The following is a 27,032-nucleotide window of genomic DNA, read 5'->3' as shown; positions in this document are numbered from 1 at the left end:
TCTTTTCTTTTTCTCTCTGTGTGTAGGGAAAGATTTCTTTTGCTCGGAGAAGGGGTGGTTCATGAAGTGTCTCACTTTTCTTCTTTTTCTCGAAATTTTCACCCTGGATTCCTGGCCAGAGAAGGCTTCGCGCACGGATGGCTCTCTTTCGGCCTTTTAGGCGGCTTCTGCTACTGTACAGCGACTCGCGAGATTGACTAGAGGTTCTGCATGACAAAGCCGTCAAGATTCATTCGCCTCCAGTGCAAGCGAAGCAGTCAAGTACAACATTTCAGTCAATATCACCGCACAACTCGTTTCTACATGGAATGAGTTCAAGATGTATCTTTCCTTTTTTTACAACGAATATCTGTTATCAAATTGTCCTTCCGAATCAACCCGGAGCACACTTGCCGACAAAAATGTTTGCTACGGAATGATTGCAGCTTTCTCTGACACGCGAAGCAGTACCAGTCCAGCTCCAGCTGACTATTCGCGTCCGCGGTATCACTTACCTTCAACGTATTTAGCACCACCATTTCACCAATTAGTACATTCCCTCACCCTGTATGCTGTCAAGAGCGAGAAAAAAAAAACGTTGATCAAATCATTCTTAATAGTACAGCGAAGATGTGGCACTACACGCCTTCAGTAACTGTGGGTTTTCAACACAACGCATATTGTTCTTTGTTTCTTCGTCAGTAATAATTTGGCAACAAAACAACGCTTTTGTACTTGACACGAGATTAATAAGTTGCAGTTTTCGAAACAGATGTATAAGCTACTAGAAACATGTTATGAAGTTACATTTACGTGTCTTTGACAGTCATTGAATTGCAGAAAAAGTTACTGAAGAAGAAATGTAACTCTTACATTTACTCATCAAATGTTGTTGTGGTGCCCTTAAATTACTTAAGGCTATGTGCTCTTTGACCAGACGTCAAAACGATGCTCACCACAAAGTAGAAATAAGGGTCGCTCAACGAAAGTGAGTACACCGAACAAATTTGGAGGGATCCGGTGTATGGACTTCTCTGGGGTTCATAACTTTAGGAGCCTCAGCGACCTCCGTAATCCACAGTCTATCAGGACAGTCTACTAAAGACTTAAATCTCATGTCTTCGGAATCCTACACTAAAACATTTCCCTAATTTTGCAGCACAATGACCGTTAAATCTGTTGCCGACGTATGTGCCGTAACCTAGGCTGGACAAAATCCGTTTGGTGTGCGCATTGTACAGTTCCGGACTGGGCGTTCGCAATTTAATATCCCTTTAATGCAAGTGTCATTCTTTTCGCTTATGGGAGCTGTGTAGTGTGCATGCCAAACGAATACTCCGCACGCCAAACTCGGTTACGGCACATATGCCGGCAACAGAGTGAGCAGTAGCTTGTGAGTAAAATTACGGAGTTTTTTTACGGTGTACCAAATTTATGTCATTGCAGTCTACCTGTCTCCCACTGTGCTCTCCCGAAATATTGCTTCTCTTCGTGACGCGGAAGCATCATAAAACAAATTTCTAGTTTTGAAAAATATGACTTCATGGGATGGGGCCCAGTGTACCAACGCGCCTGGCAACATGGTTTCACGAAGGTCGACTTCAGTCTCCTCACCATCACTGCTGCTGGCAGGCTGGCTGGCAGTCTTCCAACGCGGAGCGGAGAGCGGAGACGCACGCAGGTGCTACACTCTACAAAATGAGGGGGGGAGGGTAATGGCAGGACCTGCTCGCCGTTGTTGGCCACACAGAAGTGGGCATCGTCACGACTATAGCAAAAAAAAAAAAAAAAAAAACGGGTGGAAGATAAAGGGCGGAGATGCGTTGAGGGTGCGTGAATCCGTCGGGGAGTGCGGCTAGAGGGGTCGTTGGGCAAGACCCGCCTTCTGCAGAAAGAGAACAAGGTTCCTTGCTTTAGCGGAACGTTCGGCATAAGGACTACCGGGGTACACTCTTAAAAAGGAACTTCACCGCATAGCACGCTCCCAGTCAGCCATCATCCCGAGTGACATCGTTCTTTCCCCTGATTTGCTGAAAGCGGGGGCGTACGCCATTTTGTGGCATTATGCAGTTCATAATTCCCACAAGAAAAATCGGGTACGCCCACCCCCCACCCCACCCCCATTTTCGTCAAATCAAGGGCGAGAACGTTGTCATTCGGGATTATGGTTGGCTAGGATCGTGCTATGCGGTGAAGCTCTGTTTTCAGAGTGTAGAGGATGTCCACTAGCGTGCCAGAGCTGGAGTGAGGAACGTGGGCTTCGCGCGCAGAGTGGTATGCTTGGCATTCTCGCAGGATGTGCTCGATTGTTTCAGGTTGTTGACAGTGGCCGCAGCCGGCGTCACCCCTAGAGCCGACCTTGAATAGTTGAGCGTTGGTGAACGCAGATCCAGTGCGTAGCCTATGGAGCATGGTCTGTATGCTTCGAGGAAGGTTTTTCATGGGAAGAAGGGGGCGATGATAGTGCATGATGTGCCGTATCCCAGGGTGGTGCAGTTGAACAAGTACCTGAGCGGCCATTTGCCTGTCGTTATCGTCCAGAGCTTGTAAACAAGGGCTGCAGTTCAGGTATGCTGAGTACGCTATCGCTGATCCGCCGCTTCGTCGCCGCCGATACCGACGTGGGACGGAATCCATTGGAATGCTCCGTTTAGTTAAGGTTAAAAATGAGCTTCACCACATGGCACTCTTCTAGCCAACTATCATCCTGAGTGACATTGTTGTCACCCCTGAGTTGCTGAAAACGGGGGGGGGGGGGAGTACGCCATTTTGTGGCCTCACGGAATTTATAATTGCCACAAAAATAACGTACGCCCCCCCCCCCCCCCGTTTTCATCAAATCAAGGGGTGCCAACGATGTGACTCAGGATGATGGTTGGCTAGAAGAGTGCCATGGTGTGAAGTTCTGTCTTTAGAGTGTAAGAGCATGCTGTGTGGTGAAGTTCATTGTTAAGAGTGTAGGGGAGAGACACTAGCGCTCCCGGTGACGTCACCTAGTCTTCGAGAATCTGAAACTATGAAGTCTTGCAGATTCTTTCGAAAATTCGTGGAAGCACATACTGTTCACTGACGGCATTTATATTTTGCGTGCCGGGTGTTTGGACGGGGTTTACCTGTAATACGAAATAAAATATGTATGTTTTTAGTGTGTAGTGGCATTTTAAAGAATACTGAATACACGCATGCTGAAGTTAATTTGATTAATTTAGTGAAGTGCTTCTGCAAATTTGTAGTACTCTGCATGGTTGTTTTCAAAACTTCGATCTTTTGCAAACAAAGCTTGCACTTCGTCTCAATGTTGTTTTCGTAAAGCTTTCCACTGATGTGAAGACGGCCGCGGCAACTGTGTGACTACATCACGTCAGTCCAGTAGAAGTGGAGTGTACAGTGCTGGACAAAAGTTCACGGAACACGCTCCGGCACATTCCTTACTCAGAATGACACGCTAGCAGCAAGTAGGACCATGCGGACTAACAGACATATGCCTAGGTAACCCAGTTACCTGTCTGCAAGCCCGTACGGTAGCATTCGCTGCTAGCCGTGTCGCTCAATAGAAGGAATGCACCGGAGCGTGTTCCGTAAACTATTGTCCAGTACTGTACCATGGCATTAGAGTATGGATTGAGGAAAACCTTCCCAAAAGGGCTTCTGATCTCGAAAAAGGCAATGAAGGCGGGGTATTTGGTAGTTGGTTGTTACTAGTGGTGGTATAGTTACATGGTATGGATATCGGAAACCCGCCCAACATCCTGGCGACACATCCCACTACATCAGCATGACTTATTTGTTGTTGCTGCTGCTGCACAGCTGCTTGCGACAAGTGCACCCTTCACAATGCCGACACCGTGGTGACTTAGCAAATCTGGAATACGTCCGTTTTCCCTCACTACCATCCTTTCAGGACCACACTTCTGGTGCCTTCAAATCCGCTAGGCACCCGCCGAAATTACATGGTCCCTGGTCAAATCCGTCACACCTTTCTGGACAATGTAGGACCTTTGTAAATCTACTGCAATTACCACCTGTGAAGCTTTTCATTATATTCAGAATTTTCTTCAGCAGACTCCCACGAGCAACGGGGTAGAGTGTCGCCTGCCTCGATGTCGTCATCATGCAAATAATGTGTTGTTACTGTTGCTGGTTTGGTCCAAGGTTGGCAACACATTACTAATGCCACTGTCAATTTCAGAACTCAACCAACACTGCACACAACACGACATCATCTGTTCAGAATGTTTTATAAACAGTTATCTAATTACACAAGTAACTGCACAGGTTACACTTTGTTTTTAACTAACACAATAACAACGTAAATGTTCTACATGCAAACTATCGTTACAAGTATGTCAAACTATAGCTGCTAAAAATATGTGCAATCTACCATTCGTACGTACACATATCAGGCGAAATTCGACTGAAAAATTGGTTGTGATTATTTACGCTATTTACATATTCTGAATCCCTTGTTAGAAAACGAGGTTCCTCAGAGCAACGCGCTCATACTTTACGCATATGTACACTCTAAATAATTTTACACCTTAAAGAGTGTAAAAGAACATGTGCATGGCGCACACCTTTTAAGGCGTAACGGAACACCCTCAAGAAATCAAGGGTGTAATTGTGTGGAAGGGTGCAATGTAACCTGCAAACCATAGAAGAGGTAGCTGGAGATTATTACAGCTTCATTGCGAATGTATAGTGTTTCTAGTTTTTACAGAAGCCACATGCTTGGTACTTTGGAGTGCCATTGTGGCTATCTTGGCATCACTCTTCGATCACAGCCATGCAAAATATTATTTAAAAGGCCAAGAATATACTTTTCTCACACTGAACTTGTAATACTTTCCAGGTATACTACTCAGCTGTACCCCCTGTGAAGCAAAAATACGACATTGCAGACACATGTTGCACAGCACACACATGTTATAGGTGATTGATGGGGGCATATGCGGGCATCATACATAGAAGGCACAATCACGGGAACTGAATAGTTATGCTTTTATTAGGTTGACATTAGGCCATGCAGCATACATATCCTACATTACGCAGGCAAAAAGGTATACAAACGTATCACTTAATACAGCTTTATCACATAGTCCTCTAACCTTGAGGGGTTATATGACACTGTACCAAATGTTGAGTAACTGGGCATTTGGTCTTTATATCACAACTTGTATCACAAGCTTAAGTTTTGAGTTCCACAAGCACTCCAACACTGCACAGGAACAGAAATACATTTAGCCTGTGTAATGGAGCCTGTCCCACCTCCAAATACACCCTTTGTTGCACCCTGATCACACCCTCCTGAAGTGTCTCATAAAAGGGTGTAATCCACCATAGTTACACCCTCAAAAATTTTCAAGCCAAGCTTCTAGGGTGTAAAATAGGTGTAATATATGAGAATACACCACTTTTACACCTTTAAAGGTGTGAAAATATTTAGAGTGTACCGATTAGCCCACTGACGCAGGAATTCCTGGTTATTTCCTGCTCCCCTAGCGAATAGAGACGGTGCTCAAGGTAGTCACGGAGCAAACACATTACAAGAGTAAGTTTCGGATGCATTGCTCCAATACGGGGATTCTGAGCTACAGCCCGACATCGGAACTTCCAGAGTACGTATGGCACAATTATTGTGATTAGATGGTCAAAATTACTTCGAGCGCTCACTGCAACGTTGCGCCTTACAGCGAAGCGGCGGCGCACTAAAGTCCACAATGTCGTCACTACAACACACTTATGTAGAACATGTGTAATCGTTTCATTTGCACCACAGTTAGGGCAAGTACAATTTCTTGTAGTTCCCCATTTGACCAGCCGATCTTTTGTTGGAAGTATACCAAAAAGCGTGTTGCTCATGGAATAAATTATCCAATGTTCGGTCCAAGTTTTTTGCAAGGCCCCCATGCTTGGTATCCTGGATAAACCACAGCACCTTGCTGTCTGTTCTGGGAAGAATACGTCACACAATGTCGGTGGAGCAAGCCTGACAAATGCTATGCAAGACCCATATTGCCCAGTTGTCGTGAGTATATAAGTGCAGCATAGAAAGCGTCGACAGAAATCCTAATCGTTCTAGGTAAACCCTTCGAAAACGACGCAATCAAGTAAACCCTACGAAAACTTTTGATTTCGTACCAGTGTCCTCAAATATGTATCACGTGAAGACGGTTTGGACTTCATATGTTCATGCTGCTTGTATTCGAATACTATCGTCATTAAACGCGCGTTCAGTCAGTGCTACCTACCATTCATTAGATCGCAGCCTTCTTCTCCCATATGCCCCCGCAGTCAACAACCATTGAGCCCTGGTGTCCTGTTTTGACGACACGTAGCCATTTTAATAACTATGAACTGAATTTTTTTTTTTATGTAAGCATACTACGTATATGGGTGAACAGTAGTAACAAAAAGTATATTTTAAAATATCTGGCCCAAAATAAATAATTCCAGGGCCGAAAGGGTTAAGAAAAAAAGAAAGGAAAGGTCAGCCAGACAGAGGTACCGAACTTGATCGAAGTATTATGCTGTCGGATTACAGTTTCACAATCTAAATCGCGTCAGAGAATGCTTTCTCCCATAGGTGCACATGAGGTCGTAGAGAGCACGTTATTCGCTGTTAGACGCGACGGAAGAAAACAACTAACGAAGTGACAGGAGAATCTTGGAACCAGTCAACAGCGATTGGTGCGAATACATGCTCTCTCACAGTTCGTCCGCATTACATCGTACAACGGCATACTTCTCAGGACTGATTATTTAAGGCATTTTCTGGTAAGTTGGCACTAATATTCCCCCCTCTTCTTATCTCTTTCATTATCAAAGTTCTTGTTCATTTAACGAGCATAATTCTCAAACGGCTTTCAAACTGCGCTGTACGCATCCTTTGCCTACAATATCTCATCATTATTCATGCGTTCTCGTATAATCCCGACCAGAACGCAGCACTGCTCCTTGCAGAACGGTATCGGTTTTCCCTCCAGTAATGAGTCGTGCGCGTCTAGCCTCGACGATTTTATTCTCTGTGCTTCGTCATTAATTGTTTTTCCGAGTGTTTGTCGGATGCAAGCCGAGTCAGTGCAGCCCAGGCACAAATACAATCTTCCGCGATATCCGTTACATTTGCATACAAATGATGCTGCTCATTAAAAGTAAGCATCCCAGCATCAGGGGTTTCCGTCGACGGAAGGTTTACATACAATGTGTTCCTGATAAATTTTATGTCTGCCTTCGATACGGTGAAACCGTATCTTTGAGCATGCGGCGTATCTGTCGACCTACACGCGCCATCAGCGTGCGGTAGAAATAAATTTGAGTAGGCCGTATATTTCATGTTTTCATGGCTGACCAATGAGGGCACTCACTTAGCTTTGTCATTTAGGATGCAGAAAATGTTGACAGAATGTGCCGCATATCAAAAACATTTTGTTTTCGTTGTGTGTCGCATTTTAACGATGCATAAGTGTTTTCGTCGTGCAATTTGTCCATAGAGGGAAGAAACAAAATTCTACTCATGTGCAAAATGATGTTACGATAATAATATAGGGCCAAGACTTGAAATTTCAACAACAACTACTTTGGTGATTACGAATGGGACGTCAAGTTTCAGATTACCAGATCTTCGTAAGAGATATATCACACAAAACATCATTTTGCGCTTAAAACAGAACTTCACATAACACGCTCAAGGCCAACCATTGTATAGAGTGATAGCTTTATCTGTGTAAAGCTCGAGGCATACGCCGTTTTGTGACAATTAACCTAACTGCATAAGTGCAACAGAAAGAAATAGAATACGTTCAGAGACGTTTCATCTCAGTTTATCACACTCGTCACCTCGGTAGCTCTCGGTACGCCTATTTGTGTCAATTTGGATATATGATAATTAACACAAAAAGACGTACGCCTGTCGTTTTCAACGTATCAGGAGAGAGAACAACGTCATTCGGTATGATCGTTGGCTAGCTGCGTACTATGTAGTGCAGTTTTTTTTTCTTTTTTTTTTTCGAGTGTAGGACCTGTTTAGCGTTCAAATTTCCTCACTCATCATCATCCACAACAAAAACAATAGATGAAGTGACGATGAATGAGGATTGATTAATTGATTGATTGAAAAAAAATGAACTGAATGAGGAAATCCACTCATCACCACCACATGTTTGCTGTTGTCCAACATTCTTACACGTAAAAAGCATGCTTTCGTTAACCGCTAATTTCATAAATGGGCAAATTTTGATAAATCATAAACAACCCAGCAATCATCATCATCATCAACAAAATAAAGTTCTTGTTGCTGATCAATCACAGAGGAGATGTTTTTTGTTCGTCTCCCCGTTTTCGTAGACATGGTGATCCTCTCTGTGTTTCGTCACATACACTATCCGGCTATGTTTCGATTATCTCGGGAATCTTCAAAGAAGAAAGAATTCTAGATGCTGAGGAAGGCAGCTCGCTGGAAACAGTTGGGACATTCCAACCTCTGCAGAGCGGAACTATTGTTCAGGGCTGTGTTGGGACACCCGTTCTTTTTCGTCCATATCGTGGAAATCTCCGACAACAGTTTTGCGAATGTGCTGACTGCGAAGTGGGCAGCAACCCCCAAACAAGGCAGGAACACTGACCAGTTGTTGGAATCTCTCGCGTTTCTGTCCTTGCAGGGAATCGCGCATTTGTATCATTTTCGCCACGCTTCGAATAGTCGCACGCACATTCATTGGCCTTATTACACGTTGGGCACTGATCACTGCTTTATTACTGGGCACATAGTACCATATGATAATTCGCAGATAGTCCGTACTGTCATGTATCGTGTGAATTTGATGAGAGCTAATGGGGAAATCAATGGCTGACGAATAGTATTTTAAATTCGCTGACACTGGAAGGGTTTTAGAGGTGAGCCTGTCTCGTGTGGATTCCCGAGCCTTCGTGATTGCGAAACTGTTAGGTCCTCAATCGTCGGACAAGGCGCTGAGGGCATTTGGAGATTTTCTACGTACAACTGGGCTAATGGATATTCTATGACTTGCTATGTGTGTGCTTCCTCAGCGATTCCTCTTCTTTTTTTACATGTTACATTCACTCGTTTGAAACTTTCTCCGTCAGTTTAACCCGTTCATCTGATTGTATTTACCGTGCGTAGGCGTGCTGGGGTAGCCTGGGATAGCCAGTCCGACTGCGTCGCGACTCACATCCCCATTTTTCTTTCTTTACCATATCACCATCACCAGTATTTTATATTCTAAGTGCGACTAAACGTTCCTGGTAATTCGAAATGAAATAGGCCCTGGCTCATAAGTGAACGGCGCTCACTCCCTGATCTTAACGGTCGTGGGTCGGTGTCCCACCTGGGACTCGGTAGCGATTTTATGACATAGTACAACCTTCCTGTAAACGCCGCCTTTCCTGAGAGACATCAAAAGCAATCTGAGCAGACCTCTGATTTCAGAGACATCTTTGTACGATAAAACTAAGCCACGGTTCAATCACTGTGGTAGCATGAAACCATGACTGCGGAAATTTCAGCGCACGCTAAGCAACTCTCGGATAAGCAAAATATGTGTAACTGTGGCGTCATGAATCGTAGCTGTCTAGCGACGAAAGGCCGGTCTCCAATTGCGAACTCCAAACCAAACTTCCGCAAAACCTGCGTTCCTATTGGTTCAGTAAAGCGCGTGTCTCTTGGATGAACTGCAAGTGAAGTATTTGAAAACAGCATGTCGATGTTAAGTCCCGCTTCGCAAGTGTTCTCCAGAATTAATCAGGTGTACCAAAGGGGTCTGCTTTGTGTCCGCCGTTATTACTACGCTGAGTATATTCCAGACCCTATAAGGTTAAACTCTTTCTTGACTGCTCAATGTACTGTTCAGTTAAGAAGGAAGGAAACCAGGATGGCTCACAATGACTGCTGTACATGCCTACTCCCTTCTAATTTCGTGCGGATGACACATGGAGATGCTTCTCCAAGCTTCCGAGTTTTACTTTTAGTTTATCGACGTGAGTTGCGCTCGAAGATAGACATCGGATGGCTGTGACCGCAACTTAGACCTGTTGAGATACGTGAGCGAAAAGAAGTGCTCACATTCGTATGTGCTGCCAAACATGGGCAGGAGCAGTACTATACGCCGTGTAAGTGTAAAACCAATGCTTAAAAATATCGCTTTATTGCTGATTCTTCATTCAGTTTCCCTGAGAGGGCTGCTTCCTTCTGTTTGGTGGTCAAAGGCTCTTGTGCCACAGAATAGCCAACTGCGGGCTGCGCCCGTGCGCTAAGGGAAAGGTCGGCCCAGAGCAGTTTATGAGGCCCTGTGTCGACACAGGACGCACGCCTCTAGCGGCATACCACCATATCACGCACTAGCTTCCCATCGCAAATAGTTACAATTTACGAAGAGCTTAGCATCAAAAGCACAAATTAGTCGTGGCCGACAGCAAAGGCAACGGAAAGTGAACAAGAAAACATACGGATGACGGGGCTGTGCATGGACAGAGACATTCATACAGGTTACATAGCAATGAGTAGCAGGTGTGATGGGAACTAGGAACTGAAAACAAGAAATGTAAAGAAACTGGGGACGAAACAAGTTCTGCAGCGCCGCTGTGGAACCTTAACATTTCCACGAGAAAGAACGGATCAAAACGAACAAAAGGATCTGAGACAAAGTGTCTACGCTTAAAGCGAAGAAATAGAACGCGTACTTGACTAAGCTGTCTTTTCCAACTTTTTTTTTATCTTACTCACGTACTCCATCTGTTTAATAAGCACTGAAGAGTTGAAGTAGAACACTCCGATAATTGGTTAAGGGTGCGAACAGGTGATACCAATTAGGAGGCCAGGTACGACCGCATTGCAGGCAACCAGGAGGTGGAGCGCCTATCTAGCCAACGGGAAAGCACCAGCTAATGAATAAGGCGGTCTTGCCTTCTCTGCTTCTTCTTTTCCCTTTTATTGTTACCTCTACGCCCATGTTTTGTTCGAGCATTGGCAGCTACACTGCCTTCTACTTATCCGCGATAAAAGAACTGTGGAGCAGGTGTGGGCAATTAAGAACTGGCACGGCAGCATCCTTCCAAGTATAGCTCTCCTTTATTGAGAGCATAAAGCAAAATATAGAAAAAGGCATGGAACGTAGTAAAGGTTTGTAACAAACGGATATTTCATGTTGCGGATGTTCCAATACGCATCGACGTTACGAACTGTGGAAGGTATTGTAGGCTAATAGGACACTGACATGGACAGGACCTGCGCCACGAGACGGCATGCGATCTAAGAACACAACTTCACCGCATAGCACGCTGAGTGCCAACCATTGCCACGAATGATAGGGTTATCGCTTCTGATTCGAAGAGAGACGGGGACGTACGCCTTTTTGTGGCAATCTGGACATATGGTATTTGCCATAAAAAAGCGTACGCCCCATGTCTCTTCGAAGCAGAAGTGATAACCCTATCATTCGTGGCAATAGTTGGCGCACAGTGTGCTTTGCGGCGGAGCTCTGTTTTTAGATAGTGGTTTTGTCGCATGCTTTCCTGTAGTGTTTCTTCGGATTGATTAATCTAATAGTGCACTCTTAAAAATGAACTTCACCACATAGCACGCTCCTAGCCAACTATCATCCCGAGTCACCAGGGCCGGCGGGAGGGTGGAGCAGCCGGGAATGGTGCCCCGGGCCACTTCAGGGGCCTGTGGGACCCAAGGCCTGTCATATAATCATATAAAGAAGAAATACTTGGACTGTGTATCGAGACGTGAGGAGGGGGCCCGGGCATGACCAACCGGGGCCCGTAATTTGTCTCGCCGGCCCTGCGGGTAACGTCGATCTTTTTCCTGATTTGCTGAAAACAGGAGGTGTACGCCATTTTTGTGGCATTATGCCGTTCATAATTGCCACAAAAATGGCGTACGCCCACGTTTTCATCAAATCAAGGGAAAAAACGTTGTCATTCGGGATGCTTTGATCCCGGTCTAATGTACTGACTTTCGCGTGATTTTGTTCGACTAGTGCTCTATTAAAACAGAGCTTCACCGCGTAACACGCTCCTAGCCAGCCGTCCACCATCCCGAATAACATTGTTCTCTCCCCTGATTTGTTCAAAACGGGAGGCGTGGGCGTGTTTGTGACACTTATGCAGTTATGCTAAGGGTCACAAAAAGGCGGACGCCCTGCGCTTTCCACAGTTCAGGAATACCGCAACGGTATAATTCTGTGTAGTATTTGGCGTGATGAAGCTCTGTTTTAACAGTGTAGGATGTGGCAAATGTTTGAACTACTTGGAAGGACCAGTAGCTTGCTCACACGCTGGTGCATGACTACAAAACGACAGTACACTCTTAAAAATGCACTTCACCGCATAGCACGCTCCTAGCCAATCATCATCTTGCATGATATCGTTATCTGCCCTGATTTGTTAAAAACGAGAGGCGTACACTTTATTTGTGACACTTATGCTGTTCATAATTGTCACAAAAAAGGCGTACGCCTCCTGTTTTCAACAAATCAGGGCAGATAACGATATCATTCAAGATGATGGTTGGTTAGGAGCGTGCTATGGGGTGAAGTTCATTTTTAACAGTATACTCGAGACCACCTGCATTTTGTGCGAAGAAAGGACTTCTCAAGGAATCGAGATAGCCACACGTGGCAATTGCGTAAGCGAGCCCTCTCTCATTCCTCTTCTCCAGCTTTGGAGGTTTTTTTGAATGTGTAGTGGGTTGTTGCCCATTAAACTTGTGTGGGGTAATGATAATCTTCTGTGTGTTGTCTCTCTCTTTGTCTCGGGTATCGTCCTCTTGAAGTTTGATGTGCTAGCCAGTTAAAACACAGCTTCCTATTCTAAAAAGCTAAAAATTCTGCGTGTGGAACACTGGTACAGTCGAAGAGGACGACACAAGACGCAAACCAGTAATGAAACATTTATTCCGATGTTAACACACCTACAAAAAAAATCGAAGGGCACGTAGGTACGGCTTAGAAGGTCAACAAGACGGGGAACGATAACAATGGAGGGCGGACTCGCCACACATAGGATGGTAGCCGTGGAGGTAGATTCCAGGAAGATGCGGGAACGTTCGTGTTGGTTCCTGTTTACGATCGGCAAGAGTTCTTGTGTTTTTAGAACAAGGGGAGCAGCTATTGCAAGAGCTAGGTGCTGATATAATGGCTCATTTACACGAACGTGGCGCTTTTTACGTCGGTAAAAAACGGACGCAAAAATTGTCGCATTTGTGTGATTGATTGATTGATTGATCGATCGATCGAAAAATAAAAAATATGCACATGTGAGCACCGACAAAGTCTGGACAGGCTACTCCAGAACAGCGAATAGAAAAGAAAGTAGAAATACAGGACAAATGCTACCCCAAGATTACCAAGAGGAATAACAAGAACAAGCAGGGTCCAATTAATGAATGAGTCCAGTCAATGACCATCCGTGTGTACGTTCCGCTTCCATCCACACAACTGCGTCTCCCTTCCAGAAAAACGCTTCAAGCGGGGAGTTTGTCGGGACGGACACACGGTTCATGAAAAAAAAAACAGAAGAAGAATGTGTGAATAGTGAGTCCGTGTGCTGTAATTTAAAAGAACGGACAGCACACGGATGAGAAGAACGTTAATGTGAAACAGCCCTAGCTCACGTGCAGCAATAAAATTTATCGCTTCGTTTTCATGTTTTCTAAGACGTGTGTTAATGCACAACAGCGAGAGGCCCGAGTATACTACAGACTTTCTGCTGTTGACAAAGCTTTGCCATTGCAAGAACAGTGCAATCGTCTTTTTCCACAATAATTTTTCGTCAATAAACACACAATTGTGGGCGGACTCACATTACGTGCAAATCTACTCCCAATTACTATTAGATATTTCCACCTCCTCCTCTTTTTCGGTAGCCCCGTGACTCCCGCTAAATTTCATAGCTCATGTTTGATAAAATACGCGTTATTCGCTAAAAAATAGACAAAGATGGAACAGCGGTAAGGCTATACATTAGCACAAACTGTAATAATAACAATTGGATGTAGATTTCCACGTAAGGTGCGAGCACGAATTATGTTCTGAAGGATGTCTGTCGTCCACTGATAAAACGATATTGAGTCTCACGTTATCCTCCTCTCTTGTATCTCTATTTTGCGGATTCAAGAAAATGCTGCCTCCATCTCGTATCTCCGCCGTTAAATGTTCTGTTATGTGTCGTGTCTGTGTCGTGTTTGACATAGAAAAATTACCTTTCGGAGTTCTAAGCTGCATACAGCTACTAAGCGCTTGCAACCTGCGACGTGTCCCATCGTAGAGATGAAATGAAAGATAATGTGTGAACGATAATGTGGCTGCGCCTCTGTACAAAGCAGCCCCGTCTGAAAGCAGCCTCTCCCTCCATGACAAGTTTGTTACAGGCACTGTCAATAAGAGGGTCTCTCAATGCACGACCCTTTTGCTCCTCCCTGAGAGGCTCATGTCGGGATCTGTCGCCGTTGTCACACGCTTCCTTCGTCGAGATTGTCATCGGCGATGGGTTGCACAGCTCCGCGGACCTGTTTGCCAATTCAACGACCCTGCACAAATCGGTAGATACGTTGTCAATGGCCAGCATCGCCTCTTCGAATATATCTTTAGCACTTTTCGTTCGCTATGAAGCGTCGTAGGTCCATATTAATGCTGCTCTGCTTTTGGTGCACTTTTTATGGCTAGTGACTTAACACGACGATCGCGTGTGCAGGGTTCCGCCGTTCAAGAAATGGCTATGATTTCGGAACAGACGTTCGATATTGACGCAGATTTCGAATGTGGAAACTCAAGACGTCTTTCAGACGCGGTAAAAAAAATGGGTTTCTAAATTCAGGTGCAACGTGAAGCCCGTTGACGTTTCCCTGAAAGCGTTGCCTTTATCAGGCGAGTCCGACAAAGCGTTTTCTCACACCAAGTTTTGCTCGTTGCACCTCCCCATTTTTCAATAGCTGCATGTTCGTGAGCAACAGTTACACGGAAGGCTTCGCAATGAGTTTATGTGTGTATTATTACTTGTAAATACACACGAATCAAGTTGAGCTCTGCACGGCTGAATCCAATGTGATCGTGGTATAACAATGTACGCTTTCGGTACACAAGGTCAGAATACTCAAAAACAGTAGACACTGAAGCTTTCCTAATTTATTTACGGTACTACCTAACTTTCGCGTGGCAAATAATTGCGGCAAATGTCGAATACTCGTCAAATACTCGACAAATGTCGAATGATTGGCCGGTGCACGAGCAGTTTCTCAAGTTTTCGGTCGGGGAGCGATTCCGAGCAACTCGAGTGGCTGGGGTTGCTGGTGTCGGCTGATTGCTAGCAACTCCAAAAATTGCTCAGAGTTGCTGGGAAAAGTTTCCACCTGTGAACGCTGCCTTCAAGAGTGCTTTCTTTTGGGTGCAGTAACGTTTCCAGAATGTTGAAACTCGGTGATAGGAACCCAGTGTTAGAATCACGCTTAAAGTTTCCCTCTTGCGATGCATAATGCGAAGTGAACTCTACAAATAACGAGTCAAGTCGGACAAAGCTTGTGTCCGTCTGTCCGTGGCGGGCTCCTGTGAAGCTACAAAAGAAACGCAAAGTGCCTGTGAAGCGTGCTTTCACTGCATTGATGTGGTGTACGCAGGAGAAGTAGCCAAGCAACCTCTCTTCGAAACTCTTAGCGCTGATAGTGAAGCGAGCCCTTCGTGTTTGCTTAGATACACATCCTGAGGAGACAGTAATGCATTGTAATTCAGAAAGCGAGGACGGTAGCGACTAAATGAAGAGACCGAAGCCTGAGCCTGTGTTCAGTACATCGCTCATTTCAGACATCGGAAAACCCATTCTATGCACCATGAGTTCAAACACGCCCGAAGAGCGCAAGTCACACAGCACCAAATGCAGGAGTACTTGGCGATCCGAACCACGCAGGAAAAACGTATACGTTTTACTATATTGGCTTTGACTTTCGCGTCGGAATTGCCTATACAGTAAGTAAAATCCATTCTGCATACGCAGGTACGGTCATGATCAAGATACCTTTTGTTGTCGGTCTTTCACTGGGTTGCATTTTATGATTTCAATGAAGTGAACATTCTTTTTATTGTGTTGCACCTCTGCAGTTTTCTCTCCGCCTGTTCCTCTTTACATGCCGCTCCCTATTCCCTATAGATTTTGTTTTCGAAATCACGTTTTGTTATGCCTTTGCAATCGACATTTGCGCAAGTTATTTTGCGTCCTCAAATCCATCAATTGATACGTGTTGAGTGAAGCACTCGTTCAGACGTGACACGTTTGCATTACATTCGGCACGGGCAACTCTGTAGTGCGCGCGTAACCCGTGACACTACTGTCCAGCATACAACGAGTTCCTCATACTGACACGTTCGCTTAAAGTGTCTTCTGTGCGCAAGAAAAACGCAATTCTCATCGACTATGAAAAGATGATATTTTTAGACCCCGTCTAGTAGCAGCGGGCAGAGTGGTAAACGTCGAGGCAGAAGACCGCCAGTCATCTGCGCGTGAAAATTGTTTCTTCCCCTTCAAGTAGCCTCCGCACGTTCGTACCGGGACATGACAAATTCCTATTTTGGGGTACATGTTCCGAAGCGAAGATTGTGCGCACCATCCATCAGAGTAAAACCTTGTATGTGGCCAGACTACAACTGCTTTTTCCGACGTTTGCAGTAGGTCGGCCACGTTTGAAACGGCAAGTATGCATGGATGCAGATACCTACAGCAGATGTACCCAGGAGGATGCACACCAGTTCATGATTAACTTGTGTGCCAGAATTACTGTAGAACTGGAGAACACGAACTATCTGCATATGTACAAGGGTCGTTCAAGCTTGATCGAGACTTTTATTTCTTTAAATACGTACAATGGAAAATTCGGGAAGCACCAAAGTATTCGCCGCGCGCACCGATGTCATCGCTGTGGCAACTCTAATGCATTTGGAGTAGAAAGAAGTGCGCTGCTGTCGTAGCCACTGCAGGACATCTTTCTGGAGGGCTTCAATCTGTGTGGAACGTCTTTCCTCCAAGGTGCTCTTTAAGGGGCCCACACAAATGGTAATCGCTTGGGGCTAAATCTGGGCTGTAAGGGGCAAAGGGCAGAACCTCCCAGAGTATTTCGGCCAGGGTTGCACCGTCAAATTCGCCGTGAGGAAAAATCATGAGGAAAAATGACCCTTCCGGACAACATCCCAGGCCTTTTCTTGCGGATCGCGCTTCGCACGGCACCTTTCGTCAACGTGGGGTAGTAATATGGGCATTAATCATGACCCCTTGCTCCAAGAAGTCAACATGGATGACACCCCGCATTTCCCAGAAGACAGTTCCTGGACTTCCCAGCACACGGCTGCATCTTGTTTCTCTTTGGCGGCAGGGAAGCCTTATGACGCCATTCGATACTGCTTATTTTTGCCTCTGGGGTGAAATGATGCATCCAGGTTTCATCGCATTTGATGGTTGCTTGCAAGAATTCGTCCCCCTCGGATTTAAGCCGGGTCAGCAGCGGCTCAGAGACTGCCATGCGCGCTCCGTTCTTAGCACAAGTAAGGTGTCGGGGAACCCAGCTTGCACAGACTTTGTGGAACAGTAAGTGCTCATGAATAATTCTCTCCACACTTCCGACACTAATATTACGCTGGGCTGCAATGTCCCGAACTGTTACTAGCCGGTTCTCGAGGATGGCTTGCTCAACGCCTGCGATGTTCCCTGCGGCGTGGTTGCAGTCGGATGAAGGTGTCCATGTGGTTCATTCGTCACCATATCCTGTACTTCGCCGAACTGTCTGCACCATTCGTACACTCTTCCCCTTGACAACGTTTGTTCCACATACTGTGCCGCTAATCTTTGCAAAATATCAGCTGGTTTGACATTCTCCTACACGAGGAACTTGATTATGCATCGCTGTTCCGCAGCTGCAGACACACTGCTCGCAGCCATGATAGCTGCCGCTGCTGCACGTACCGCTGACCCGCGAAGGATTGCACTTCCTACTCCGATAGCTTTACTCAGTTACATTCATTCACTCATTTTTCTCGAGCAAACCTCTCAGTGAACCATGAACGACCCGTGTATATGCATACACAGGAAAGAAATAAGCCGGAGCTCAATGACTACACGTAAAGTACGTGTGTGTGTGTGTGTGTGTGTGTGTGTGTGTGTGTGTTTATCGAGCATGTCATTGTCCTTGCTGCGGACGGCCTTCTCTCCCTGATTGGGGCCTCGACGGGACATCAGAATTCACGGTGCTAGCAAATCAATGTGGAAGCCACAGAACCAGGAAGCACATGTCACAGAGCAGCCTCAAAAAGGTGCGTAGTCTGTTCCCCTGGCTTACCTGACTTTTCTCCAGCACTTTCATAGAGGACGGACGCTTGTTTGTCGTGCTGTTAGCGCATGCATGCATCTTGAAATGTGCGTTCCATGGTTCGAAGCCTCAAATTTTCAAGCTCTGGTCCATCTTTGCAGATATAGGACAGTCCAGTAATGAATCAAATAACTTCGTCAAACTTACGGCCATGTTCAACAATGATTTTGCTAATTTCTGCTATGCTTCCAAATTATGCTCAGTCTTAGGCTGTTCTGGCCCGCCGTACTCTTCGTCTTTTTCGTTCCCGTTCATAAAGTGGTGGGAATGCCGAAGAAAATGGCGCACCATAGCGTGCACTTTTGCGTTCAATAGTACCTGAATGCATACATGGCCGCCATCCGCTTTGTAACACACGAGCTGGTCTTATAAGAAAGCTATTTGAATGCATGCAGGGAGACATACATATTCGCCCATAAAGACGGGGCAAAGGCATGTTCCGCTCAACAAACATCGACCGATGCGTGGCTTTTCGACAGGCACTTATCATTTTATTAGAAATCCTTTCTCTCCCCCTCTGCCCAGCGGACTTCCCGCTCAACCCACTGACGGTTAGTGACAGAGAGAAAAAAAAAATGTTTCATTTTGAGGGCTTGTTGGCCCAGCTGGAAAAAAAAAAAAGGAACCAACGCAGTGACAAACGTGCTAAATAATGTGCGGGTTAAAAAATTCGCGTTAAATCTCAATACTGGGGCACTACCTCGGGATTACTTTTCTTTCTTTTCTGAATGCACAGAAGTATTTGACGACTGGGAGAGAACACTTAAGGAACACTTAAAGGGAACGGTGGGGGTGAGAAACGGTGGGAAGGATTATGCAAATAAAAAGCCCTTTTGCTTCTGCCGCGACCTAGAGAAAGCAAAAGATGCGGCCGTGATATTAATTATCTGAGAATTTTCCTTACTGAAGGAGAGGATAACGGTGTGTCGGCTTTTGTGCAGGGTAGGCTTCCATGGGCAGTAGCACTGCTTCAATCTTGCAGCGCGTACGTGTTGCGAATAGTTCACACTGAAACGAAACCGAAACTTTCACGACGGTACTGAGACGTTCGTCAGCGATGTCGAGATATCAGGGCGAGTTTTAGTAGATCGTAAATACTCTACCGAAACGATACGATAAAAGAAGCTGTCAAATCAAAGACGTACAACATGATGTCAGCCACTTCGAGGGAATCCAGAGAATTATGTTATTAATGTTTTCGGAACCATTATCATGAGCGTGCACCTTCCAATCTACAAACACTCGCTCGTGATAAATAGGAGTGTGCTGTTCACAAGAATTTATTGACATGTTTTGAACTCCACAAGGACAATGCAGCGCACTTTGTTGTCGTATAGCTGCGCTTCCGTACTTGACACGCGGCGTTTGTTCCTGCTGTGGGACTGTGTTTAGCAAATATTCTTACTCGGAGGTAGATGGTGTCATTGTCGGAAGTCCTTCTGAGAAAATTACACGGCCTCGCGATTTTCCACACCTCGCTTCAACCTCGACTGTTCCTTTGTTGTTTGCCTCGCAATCGTCGCTCATTCGACAGCGCTGCCATTAATCCGGCGTCTTGGCGCCCGACCCAGCGGTTGACATGCCCCTGCCTCTCACATCGTGCTCATCTAACGCAGGCCAGCTTTGTTGAAAACGTCCATGTGTCCGTGCTGCAGAAAGACGTCGTGTGGTCCTTGAAGAGATGAAACTTTTAACCACCGTGCTGAGTAGCGCAACGACGCAATCCTTCTGCATCTCCACGCCCTACATTTATGTGCCCCCATATACTCTGGCGAGGAGCGAACAGAAGCTTCCTCTCATTTGAACGCATCGCAAAGTACGAATGGCGGTTGGTTCTGAGTGTGTTATGCGGCGAGGTTCTGTTTTTAGAGTGTATCGTTAATACTTGAAATCTTTTGCCTGTGCTGTGTATCGCTAGCAAACAACTGAATTCTTCGCAGGCGAAAGGAGGCAATTTCTCTTTCGCTCTTCCTCTTCCGCTTTCGCTCTCCCTTTCCCTGGCAATGCGGAGCGGTCTGTCTTTGGTATCCTCAAATGATTTGTCCAATCATCGTGGGAGATCGTTTCAGGAGACCACTCCGAGGGCTGTCTGCGTTGTCGCGTTCCTTGAGAAGCAGCGACAAAGGGAAAGCGTAACTTGGCGGTTTCTTTCACTCATAATTCACGAACGGCGAAGAAATAATAATAATAATATTATTACTTTTATTATTAAATTGATTACAACAAAAAAGGAAGAAATGAGCAATAAGCTTGTTCCTTTAATTGATAAGGCCACGAAGCCATCAACTGGTACCGCGCAAGCATCGTGGTAGGGAGCGTCACATCATCACCTTGGCCTTTCAGAAGCTGTTCTTCGCAAAGACGTTTACGAACACATATTCTAGTTTCCTCACCTCTTTTGGCACGAATGGGGGACAAACATTAATCTGGAGGCAGGACGTTGTCTTGTTCTCTGCCCGCCCCGTTATTTATAGAGTGCGGAGGCACACTCCCGCAATCGAGATTCGTCACGGAATGCAAAGTCTCTCTGTCATTCCCGCGTCTTTTTATTATCTCATTGCTTTTTCTTCTTTGTTTACACGCTGACTGACTGTTCCAGGCTATTCTCGGGACACCATCGGATTTAAAACAGAAAAAAAAAAACGGTTTGCCGTCGAGTCATTAGTGGTCGTTTACAGGCATCGTTACATGGTCAGGGTGTGGAAAAATCCTAGCCGGGATCAATCGGCTCACTATCGCTTCTCTTTCACTTTTTTTCTCTCTCCCATTTCTTCTTGATTTGATTAAATGATGAAAAAAGAAAGAAAAATTTAATTAGTATCCGGATGAATTCTGCTACTCCTCCTTTGAGATGAGAAAAATATCACCTCCCACCCCCTCCCGCACTCTGCATACACTTCCCCGAACTTTCATATGTATATGCATGCACGAATGCATACCTGCATCCAAGAAACGTGGTAACGCAAAACCAAGGAACAAGTGATTCGATAGCACATCATGCCACCTATGCGCGACCTACGTTTCCATTTTTTTTCTACATATATTTCGATAGCACACACTCAATTTCAAGTTTACAAACGCCGACAATGCTGCGTTCCTCGTCTTTTGACACATTCGAGTATGAACGTGGGTACAAGGGAACAGCGAACCGGGAAATCGACAAGAACCGAATTGAGAATAAAATCCACTGTTCACAGACTTGAAATGTTGACAAGTCATCTTTTTCGTACTCCCATGACCTGACTTTCTTGCTTTCTTCTTTCCATTGGCAGTTGTATTCAATAAACATTCCATTTCGCAATGCGTGCATGGCTTTATTCCATGAACTGTCCGTCACCGAATTTCGCTATGTCAATGGGCCGAAACCAAAACCGCGCGCCTCAGCTGCGTATGACCTTCGCCGACGAAGGCTTATCTGAGCCGCAAAGCGGTTGATCTGGCCAGCAGATCAGCACCTACTCCACTCATCTCCATATCTCCAAAGCACGTGGCCCTCTGACATGCAATGAGCGCTATGCCCCGTGCGCTCCCGACCGGCGCGGTTTCGGTTCTTTGCATAGCAAAATTCGGCGATAGAGGTACTTGAACGCACGTGCGTGTTTCAGGATTGTTGAAAGATGGAGTGGCTTTCAACGAGGATTGTCTTCCATTCTGCTATCTCGCTTTTGCCCGAAATCCCCTAATTAAAGAGTTAATTAATGAATTTTAGGTCATTAGTGACCTTGTAGTTGCATACTCGCTTCGACAGGATGTCCGCCTGGCCGTTTGACTCAACCGCAAAAACGACACCTACGCTGCCCTCGTAGCTTTTGTATACGAAATCTGTGAAGGAAAAAGAAACGCCTTGTATACGGTGTTTCACTAACGTGATAAAAAATTCTAACTGGCGACGTACTCGCCGAAGGTTTGTGGGACTTTCGGCAATTGCTTTCTGGAACCTTTTGCCACCATTCAGGAAGGCTTTGGACAATTTTTAATTGCGGGAGAGTTATTTTTTCAATTGAACTATGAAAATTGCCAAGCGAACCCCACTTTTTTTTTACAGAAATATGAAATCCTCCACGGATAACCACAGACCCAACAAAAACTATGAACAGTATCACAACAAAAATAATCGGAAAAAATTAGTAAAATTTCCGCTTTAGCGCCGCTTGCGTGATTGTCGCAAAGAAGAGCGCAGGGAAGATGAGGGGAGAGGAGGAAGTGTTCCCGCCTCTTGTTTGACTTTTCTTTCCCCCCCTTTGACCTTGATGCTGGTGACAACCGTCTTATCACAAAGAAAACAAAACAACCGTCTTATCACAACGAAGGCAAAACAAATTAAGGCGGGGAAACTTCGTCCTCTAGATGCACATTTCGCGCGCCCTTCTTTGCGAAAATCAAGCAGGCGGGGCTAAAGCGTAATTTTTACTAATTTTTTTCGACTATTTCCGTTGCAATACTGTGTATAGCTTTTGTTGGGTCTGCGGTTATCCGTGGAGGACTTCATATTTCTGTAAAAAAGAAAAGTGAGGTTCGCTTGTCAGTTTTCAAAGTTCAACTGATAAAAATAAATTTGCCGGAATTAAAAATTGTCCAAACCCTTCCACAATGGTGGCAAAAGTTTCCAGAAGGTAATTGCCGAAAGTTTCAGAATCCTCCGGCGAGTACGTCGCCAGTTAGAATTTTTTATCACTTTAGGTGAAACACCCTGTATATATGCATGTGACGAACAAACCAGGAACAGCCTGTCTGTTGGGAACGAGATGATTTTACTGATGGACGAGAGTCCGAGCCATGTTGCTCGGCCTCTTCTTCCATACATCAACCCCCCTCTCCATGCTGTGGTCAGAAGCAGTCAATCCAAGTAGGTAGTCTTTGAATGCGGGGCCTATAAAACGATTATTGGGGCAGTATCCTTTGCGGTGCTGTTCCCGAGAAGAATTTTTCCTAAAAATGCAACTAGTCAGTGCTGGTGCGTGCAAACTCGTATTTCTTAAACTTCTGTTTCACGTTCTCTGCTTGTAGCACTTCCAGCAAGGTGTCATGGTATGCTAGGTGCTCTTCAAATGTAGGTGCATAGACAACGATGTCATCAAAATAATTGACGACGTTGCGAAGCTGGTGCTTGGTAGTGATGGTCTTAACGGTACTTTTGTAGTAGTTCATCCGGTGTACGTTGTTTTGTCGTCAAAGAGTCGCCTTCTAGATAGCTCTCTGTTCCTAAAGTTGTTGGGGACAGTCCGAGGGAGTTTTGAGGTTGGGATGATGAAGTGTGAGGAGCTACGTCGTGAGTGTTAAGGTTGAGGCGTCGCGAAAGAATTCGAAGTCACAAGCGTTGTCGAGGCCATGAAGTAATTCTGCCTTCATGCCTCGCGGGACATGGACTTAGACTTCTTTCTTTATAAATGTGGACGCGATTCAAGGTTTGTGTTGGCGATGTGACTTGTTCAATTGTTATGCTTAAATTTATGATGAGTTGATATTGTCAGGATAAGTTGAACAGGATTCTCATTAATGAAAACGTTGAAAGGAGTTACTGAAACCTTTGATCGCTATCCCCGTTTCCCTGTTCAGAGCTGAAGGGTGGACATTGATAGTCGGTCCGGGCAGGTGCTTTGCCAATGGAACTGTTGCAGGAGCCTCATTGACGCACAGTACCTACGAGGAATGTTTGGGTGTTGCGAGGGCGACGCGACGGTGCCTTGCATGCTCCTGTGGGGATGCTGAGTGTTATTATTGCTTTTCTTATTTCGTCTGCTCATAGCGAGCTCGATTTTCTGGGCTGCATTGAATTATTATATTGGAGACTCAATGGAAAGTACTGCTAGCGCCAGCTCATCGTCTGCCAAGAGACCGTCGGTCAGACCAGAAACTACGTGGGCGGCCTTGCCCAGACTTCGTTTCTTTTCATAGTATGACCCGATTGACTGACCTGTATTCTGTCGGCAATGACTGGAGGTACAGAAGGAATTGGCAACCGACGTCGCAATGCGGATGGTCATGCGTCCTCCAGAGTTTTATGGGAGTCAAAAATTTAACTGAGTATGAGCGCTCATTGTGGACGGGACGGGACAAGACTGAAAGACGAAGAGCACTACCACTAGCGCAGTCCCGTCCAGAATGAGCGCTCAGACTGAGTCATTGTACCAACTTGCCCAGTCGTCTACCATTCTGATGTCAAAATATTCATTCAGATACCAGCGAAACGCTTCGCCTTCGATGTACTCACTGAAACGCCGTACTTTATCTTCTTGTGTCCAATTGAAGGAGTCAGTCTTGGATTCAGAGAGACGGAGCCATTCTGTGTCGGTACATTGTTGACTCCGCCGTTGTTTTTGGAAATAACGAGCCGTTGATGCTTGGGAGGCATATTCGTGGTTTCAGGTTTTATCCTGTCGACTCATATATGACGAACGAACAAGGAACAGTCAATCTGTTGGGAACGAGATGATTTTAATGCGCGAGAGTACCGTGCTGCTCAGCCTCTTCTTCCATACGTCACATACTTATATTTTTGTATTGTTATATTGTTTTGGTCTAAATAAACGTATATATACAGGACATTTATTTAGATATACGTACATACGTGTTATTTAGATATACGTGTGTATTGTAAGGTAGATGAAGAGGAAGGGGATGAAGCCAGAGGAAGAAGGCACAGTTTGGGAAGCGTAAGGGGACAGTGTAAAGGAAGAATAACCCCCCCCCCTCCCCCTAAACTTCTACCTGCATCGGGCTGGCGTCCACGATTCGCCATTGTGCCCACACTGTGGACAGGACGAAACAGTGGAACACTTCCTTCTCCACTGTCGCCTCTACGACCGACTTCGTCAGAACTATCTGGTTCGCCCTCTGAAAATGCAAGGCGCCCCCCTCTGCCTAGCCTCTCTTCTATCGTTCGGGTCTTCGCATGCAGGGAGGTGGAACTGGACCGTAGCATCTAGTGTGGCTGCCTTCATGACTCTTAGCCAGCGCTTTTGAGCTGTGAACGTATCTTCGCCTCGCCTTTTCTCTTGCGCTTAACTTCACGGCTATCCTCCGCGAATCCCATACCTATCGTTAGTCCGACAAGCCTCAACCTCCTCCTCCTCCTCACATATATAGCTAGTGTTCAGGAAAATCCACGCCTATGATCCTCATCTGGTACTGGCCAATCGCCCTTAGTGGATAACGGCCATTTCCCCGAGGATGAAGAAGAAGAATAAACCCCTCGTAACTTAGTCTTACATGTATTGTCATCAAGTAGGACAACTACGCATGGAAGAAGTCCCCTTTCCAACGACGACGCCATATCAGAGTAGTGTCAGTAGCCAACGCTGATGTGCTGGGTACCTTGTGACCACAAGAGTCAGCACACCATCATGCCAGCCCGAGGCGGCGGCCCCATGACGACCAACAGCGACGTGTGTATCGTCGTCAAGTAATGTATTGTAATGCCAACTAGGACAAAAGGTAATGCTTCCCCACATCATAGTGTATAGTATTGTTGACTGATTTGATGAGTAACAAAAATAGCGAGGCCATCTTCCTTAACGCTTTAGCCTACAATTGTATTACCTACTATGTACAATTGTATTACCTATTATGTACTGTAGGATGGGACAAGACGTAATGCTTCCCCTCCTCAATCTCAGAGTAGTGCCTGGCAGTTGCCCCCCCCCCCCCCCCCCTGCACCCCGTAGACGCCGGCCCTGCTCAAAAGCAAATTTTCTCTGACTACACTTATTGTCTGTGTGCTCGAGGATGCTTGCACAAAAAGCACGAAAGTTGGGACGCACTTTCGCAGTCTTAGCTCTAGTAACTTTTGGCGTTTATCGGTGTCATGCCGCTATGGGGCAAATTGCAACAAGTGTTTCAATTTGTAAACGTAAAGGCGGTATGTACACCGCAGAGAACAGCAAGACGCAGCAAACATTGAGCAGAGGAAAGCCTAGGGCGTCCCAGGAATAAACTACGCCCAAATACTGCTGTGGACGACTTCATGGAATATTACTGTCTGGTGTGACATGAGAAGTATGAACCGAACCAGGAGTGGGTTCAGTGCAAGGTTTGCAAGGGCTGATCACATTGGAATTGTGGTAACAAACACCTATTATACGCTTGCCATGACTGCATGGCAGATCCCTGATTCCTGCCTTATGCAATGCCCAATTGTTTGGACATACCCGCGAAGTTGTTTCGCGACGTAAAGCCCTGAATTATTATTGAACATACCCGTAGCCTGCTGCTACGTGCCCCGAGGTTGGGGCATATTGAAGCACTCTGCCTCCTGTTGCATATTAAATGTTTTGGCCATATTGTCATTAAATATTCGCGTCATTTTTATTCCACAGTATCCAGGCGAATCAACAGTGCGGCTAGTGCACTGAAATGCCTACACCACCAAGTACGTTTCAAATTAGGACAGTTTTCTATAAAAAATGTTTCAACTTGCATGGTGGCATGGACACATTGATGTCTCTTCAGCTGGTACAACACGTTATTTTACGCGTCCACTAATTTTCATAGGCACTCCTATCGGTATTTCATGGGTATTTACACTCAAACACTTGAAAATCTCTGCTCTCTCGAAAGTTTTGGTTCAGTTAGGCACCGCTCTGCATGCCCTTTAGAAAGCCAAGCATGAAGCATTTACGCAAATATATCTGCACAAGTTGAATTACTCCGATGCAAAACACAGCAAAAGAAGATAAAAGTATTCTCAACT

General features: G+C 45.5%; 1 long non-coding RNA gene across 1 annotated transcript; it reads right to left on the bottom strand.

The window, feature by feature from the left end:
* Positions 1–12,873: 12,873 nt before the first annotated feature.
* LOC135398218 (uncharacterized) lies at positions 12,874–24,794 on the bottom strand. Its single transcript, XR_010424042.1, has 2 exons — positions 24,555–24,794; positions 12,874–14,527 (listed from the first exon to the last, which is right to left on the bottom strand). It is a non-coding gene; the product is annotated as an uncharacterized LOC135398218 (long non-coding RNA).
* Between the last annotated feature and the right edge of the window lie 2,238 nt (positions 24,795–27,032).

Source organism: Ornithodoros turicata, chromosome 1 (genome assembly GCF_037126465.1).
Source record: "Ornithodoros turicata isolate Travis chromosome 1, ASM3712646v1, whole genome shotgun sequence".
NCBI lineage: Eukaryota > Metazoa > Arthropoda > Arachnida > Ixodida > Argasidae > Ornithodoros > Ornithodoros turicata.
Note: the sequence above shows the minus strand (reverse complement) of the source record. Positions and strands in the feature narration are given on the sequence as shown.